Consider the following 6,000-nt stretch of genomic DNA (forward strand, 5'->3'; position numbering starts at 1 on the left):
TCTTACAACCTATGACATTTTGGATTCATGAATTAATTATTTGATGAAATATTGTGTCTGTCTACAAAATGAGCTTTTGAAATACCAGCCTAGGCTGGGGACAGTGGAGGTAGGAAGAAGGGGTGGATTTAGTATATACTTTGAAGTGGAGGAGAAACTGGTAATGTTTATTCATACTGATCAACAGGTTTTACAATTCATTGTTAATTAGTTTTAATCCACACTCTGGGGGTGGTTAGTTAACATTCAAATTATTCTAATCAGGAATACATACTCAGGAGTGATTAGTTAGCATTTGAAAGATCCTACTCAGGTGTTTACATCCCAGAAGTAATTATACTCCAGGATGTTCACTTTTTCCTATCTGAACCTGCACTAAGTCAGAAATTCTTATACTTTATTTTTGCCATGGTCCCCTTTGGCCAACTGGTGAACACATTTCAGAGTCATGCTTTTAATACCCAAAATAAAATACATAGGATTACAATCAAAACCAATTGCATAAGCCTGTAATTACAGCACTTTGGGAGGCTGAGGCGGCAGGTTTGCTTGAGGCTAGGAGTTTGAGACCAGCCTGAGGAACACTGGAAGACCACCCCACCATCCCATCCCACTCCTCCCCACTGCCTCTACAAAACATTTAAAAATTAGCTGGTTGTGTTGCTGTGCACCTGTGGTCCCATCTACTTGGGAGGCTGAGTACTCCCCTGCCATCACTTGAACCCCGGGGGTGGAGGCTGCAATGAGCTATGGTTACACCACAGGCTGAAAAAAACATAAATGCATTCAAATGCAGTCATCAAAATATTAAAGATACAATTTATGACACTAACATGTGCTTCTTCGCCCTCAGCTTTATTAAGGTATGATTGACAAAGTTGTATATATTTATGGTGTACAGCATGATGTTTTGATATCTGTATGTATTGTGAAATGACTAAGTCAAGCTAATTTACATATAATTATCTCACATACTTATTATTATTTTGAGACAGAGTCTTGCTCTGACGTCCAGGCTGGAGTGCAGTGCCACGATCTTGGCTCACTGCAACCTCCCCCTGCTGGGTTCAAGCAATTCTCCTGCCACAGCCTCCTGAGTAGCTAGGATTACAGGCATGCACCACCATGCCTGGCTAGTTTTTGTATTTTTAATAGAGACGGGGTTTCACCATGTTGATCAGGTTGGTCTCAAACTCCTGACCTTGTGATCCGCCTGCCTTGGCCTCCCAAAGTGCTGGGATTGCAGGTATGAGCCACCGCACCTGGCCTATTTTTTTTGAAAAATTTTATTTTAGATTCAAGTACATGTGTATGTTTGTTACATGGGAATTAAATGTGTAATGGTGAGGATTGGGCTTCTAGTGTACATATCACACAAATATTGAACATTGTACCCAGTAGGTAATTTTTCACCCCTTCCTCCCCTCCCACTCTCCCTCCTTTGGAGTCCCCAGAGTCTATTTTCCCCATCTTTATGTCCATGTGTGCCATTTGTTTAGCTTCCACTTGTAAGTGAGAACATGCAGTATTTGATATTCCGCTTCTGGTTGGTTCACTTAGGATAATGACCTTCAGCTGCATCCACGTTGCTGCAAATGACATTATTTTGTTCTTTATTGTGACTGTGTAGTATTCCATGGTGTATCTCCACCACATTTTCTTTATCCAATCAACTGTTGATGGACACTTAGGTTGGTTCCATATCTTTGCTATTGTAAATAATGCTGTGACAAACATATGAGTGCAGGTGTCTTTTTTATACAATAATTTATTTTCCTCTGGATAGATATACAGTAGTGGGATAGCTAGACTGAATGGTAGTTCCCTTCTTAGTTCTTGGAGATATCTCCATACTGTTTTTTTGGTAGAGGTTGTACTAATTTACATCCTCACCAACAGTGACATACTTATCATTTTTGTGTGGTGAGAACATTTAAGATCTACTCTCATAGCAATTTTCAAATATATAATACATTATTATTTACTATAGTCACCAACCTGTACAATAGGTCTCCAGAAATGATTCATCCTCACTGAAACTTTGCACACGTTGACCAACATCTTTCCATTTCTCCCACCCCAATCCCTAGTAGTCACTATTCTCTGCTTCTACTAGTTCACATTTTTAAGATTCCACACAGAAGTGAGATCATGCAGTATTTATCTTTCTGTGCCTGGCTTATTTCACTTAGTGTAATATCCTCTAGGTTTGTCCATGTTGTCACAAATGAAAGGATTTCTTTCTTCTTTTAAAGCTGAATAGTATTCTGTTGTACATACATACCACATTTTCTTTATCCATTCATCCATTGGTGGACAGTTGATTCCATATCTTGGTTAATGTGAAGAATGCTGCAATGAATGTGAGAGTGAAGGTATGCTTTCAACGTATTGATTTCAATTCCTTTGGATATATACCTGGAATTGGGATTGCTAGATCATATGGTAATTCTGTTTTTAATTTTTTGAGGAACCACTTACTGTTTTTCACAATGGCCGTACTAATTTACATTCCCACTAACAGTATGCAAGGGTTTCCTTTTCTGTATACCCTCGCCAACAGTTGTTATCTTTCCTGTTTTTGAAAATAGCCATCCTAACAAGCACGAGGTGATACCTCATTGTGGTTTTGATTTGCCTTTCCGTGATGATTAGCGATGTTGGACATTATTTTTTTTATATCCCTGTTGGCCACTTGTTTGTCATCCTTTGAAAATGTTTATTCAGATCCTTTGCTCGTTTTTAATTTTTTTTTTACATTTATTTTAATTTTTTTAGTTTTCACTTTCGTGGGTACATAGTAGGTATATATATTTGTGGGGCACATGAGATGTTTGGATACAGGCATGCAATGTGTAATAATCACATCATGGAGAATGGGATATCCATCCCCTCAAGCATTAAACTTTTGTGTTACAAATATTCCCATTATACTCTTTTAGTTATTTCTACATATACAATTAAATTATTATTGGCTATAGTCAGCCTGTTTTGCTATCAAATACTAGGTCTTATTCATTCATTCAAACTATTTTAATTGAGTTATTTGTTTTCTTTCTAGTGAGCTGTTTGAGTTCCTTACATATTGTGGATATTAACCCCTTATCAGATATACTGTTTACAAATATTTTCTCCCATTCTGTAGATTGTCTCTCTTTGTTGATTATTTCTTTGGCTGTGCAGAAGCTTTTTAGTTTAGTGCAATTCTATTTGTCTATTTTTGCTTATGCTTTTGGGGTCATATCCAAAAATTTATTGCCTAGACCAGTGTCAAGAAGCATTTACATTATGTTTTTTTCTAGTAGTTTTGTAGTTTCAGGCCTTATGTTTAAGTCTTTAATCCATTTTGAGGTTTGTTTTTTTTTTTTAACATAGTATAAGATAAGGGTCCAGTTTCATTCTGCATGTGGATATCCAGTGTTCCCAACATTTAATTTTTTTAAATTTCCTTCCTTCCTTCCTTCCTTCCTTCCTTCCTTCCTTCCTTCCTTCCTTCCTTCCTTCCTTCCTTCCTTCCTTTCTTTCTTCTCTTTTTTATAAATAGAGACGGGGTCTCACTATATTGCCAAGGCTGGTCTCAAACTCCTGGCCTCAAGTAATCGACCTGCCTCGGCCTCCCAAAGTGCTGGGATTATAGGCATGAGCACCATGCCTGGCCCCCAAAATCATTTATTGAAGAGACTGCCGTTTCCCCATTGGTACCTTTGTTAAAGATCAATTGACCATAAATGTGTAGATTTATTTCTGGGCTCTTATTCTGTTCCCTTAGTCTATATGTCTGTTTTTATGCCATTACCATGCTGTTTTGGTTACTATCTCTCCGCAGTATAATTTGAAGTTGGGTAGCATAATTCCTCAGTTTTGTTCTTTTTGTTCAGGATGGTTTTGGCTATTATGTGCCTTTTGTGGTTCCATGTGTATGTTAGTATTTTTTATTATTATTTCTGTGAAAAATATCCTTGAAATTTTGATAGGGATTGTATTGGCTCTGTAGATCACTTTGGGTAGCATGGACATTTTAACAATATTGTGTGTTCTTTTTTTATTAACCTAGCAAATAACACAACTAGAGCAGGTCTATAAACATCACAATTTTTAAATAGTGATGAGCATAACTGATCTTATGAGATATTTGCAACAGCTATAATGTGATATGAAAATATCTTTGATATATGTTGGTGAGAAAGTTGCAGACACTGATAATAAGACCGTGATTTGTTGACTACATTCAATTAGAAATGAATAAAAATAAAGGTGTAATTTTTCCCATCAAAGTCCAAAGAGCCTCCCTAAATTCTATTCACAGAACCTCAGGGAAGGAAACCTTGTACCAGAGAGTCCATTAAGTAGTATAAAGGATGTAAGAAATAATATTTCATTGGTGAATTGAATTCTGTTAAAAATATGTGCAATGGCTAGAAATTTTGTCCATGTACCTCCATGCTTGCATGAACAAAAGATAAAAATCTGGCACGCCAGCCCAACAGTTCAGCATGTTCTGGAATGGCATCTAGGCCTCAGACTCTGTGTGATCCTATATAGAGCCAGTTTGCCAGATGTCCCTAGTGACAATAAATGTTGTTTTTAGCCACTACATGTTGGGGGTAATTTGTAACAGAGCAATAAATAAATAAAATAAATAGGATTACTTAATAGAAGATTTTCCTGTTCCAACCAGAAGATAGGTTGATCCTGTTACCATAATATTAGGGCAACTATTTCATGTGGATTTTTTATGCAAAGAGCTTGCTGAAGTTCCTAAAGATCAGAGAGCATGTATCAGTTTGGTGCGAAAGTAATTGCGGTTTTCATCATTGCTTTTAATGGCAAAACCCGCAATTACTTTTGCACCAACCTGTACTTGACCGACTTTACAAGGAGAGACTGTATGACTGTTTTGATCCCTGATTGCTAATAGCTGTATATGTCATAGAATTCAGTCTGACAATTACCTTCATTATAATATCCTACCTGGTAAGGAGGTAGGAGAGGTGACTTATGGCCCTCACCTACCTCTAATTTTCAGAAGCTTCCTAAATCTACCAAAAACAATGAGTTTAGGTTCACTTGCAAAGCCCTAGGTAATCTGACTTTTGTCAACCTCTCTGAACTCACCTCTCCCCACCTACCCTCACTTCTGTCCAGCAACTCTGGTTGTATTCATTCGCTGGGATGCCATAGCAAAGTATCACAAATTGAGTGGTTTAAATACCAGAATGTGTTGCCTCATACTTCTTGAGGCAGGATTTGTTCCTTATCAGGGTCTCAGTCTGTCACCCAGGCTGGAGTGCAGTGGCACAATCATGGCTCACTGCAGTCTCAACCTCCTGGCGTCAGGTGATCCTCCCACCTCAGCATCCCAGGTGGCTGGGACCACAGGCATGCCCGGCTAATTTTTGTATTTTTTTGTAGAGATGGAGTTTCACAATGTTGCCCAGGGTGGTCCCAAACTCCTGGGCTCAAGTTACCCACTTACGTCAACCTCTCACATTGCTGGGATTATAGGTGTGAGCCACCACATCTGCCTGGGTTTGTTCCTTTTGGGGGCTGTGAGGAAGAATCTGTTCCATGCCTGTGTCCTATCTTCTGGTGGTTTGCTGGCTATCTTTGGCATTCCTTGGCTTATAGAAGCATCACCCTGATCTCTGCCTTCATTGTTATATGGTGTTCTCCCCTGCGCATGTTTGCATTCAAACATTCCCCGTTTTTAGCCAGGCACAGTGCCTCACACCTGTAATCATGGCTACTCGCGAGGCTGACACAGGAAGATTGCTTGAGGCTAGGAGTTCGAGACCAGTCTGGATGATCTAGGAAGACCCTGTCTCTAAAAAAATTTTTTAAAAAAAGTAAAAAACCTGCCCCCTTTTCATAAGGACAGTCATATTGCGTTAGGAGCCACCCTACTCCAGTAAGACCTCATCTTAACTAATTACCTCTATAAGGTACCTACTTTCTTTTTTTCTTTTCTTTTCTTTTTTTTTTTTTTTTTTTTTTTTTTTG

The 6,000-nt window shown here is 38.4% G+C and overlaps 1 pseudogene; it reads left to right on the plus strand.

The window, feature by feature from the left end:
- The window catches only part of LOC111536531, a 36,437-nt pseudogene that overhangs the window by 27,261 nt on the left and 3,176 nt on the right, over positions 1–6,000 (plus strand).

Source organism: Piliocolobus tephrosceles, chromosome 12, assembly GCF_002776525.5.
Source record: "Piliocolobus tephrosceles isolate RC106 chromosome 12, ASM277652v3, whole genome shotgun sequence".
Classification (NCBI taxonomy): domain Eukaryota; kingdom Metazoa; phylum Chordata; class Mammalia; order Primates; family Cercopithecidae; genus Piliocolobus; species Piliocolobus tephrosceles.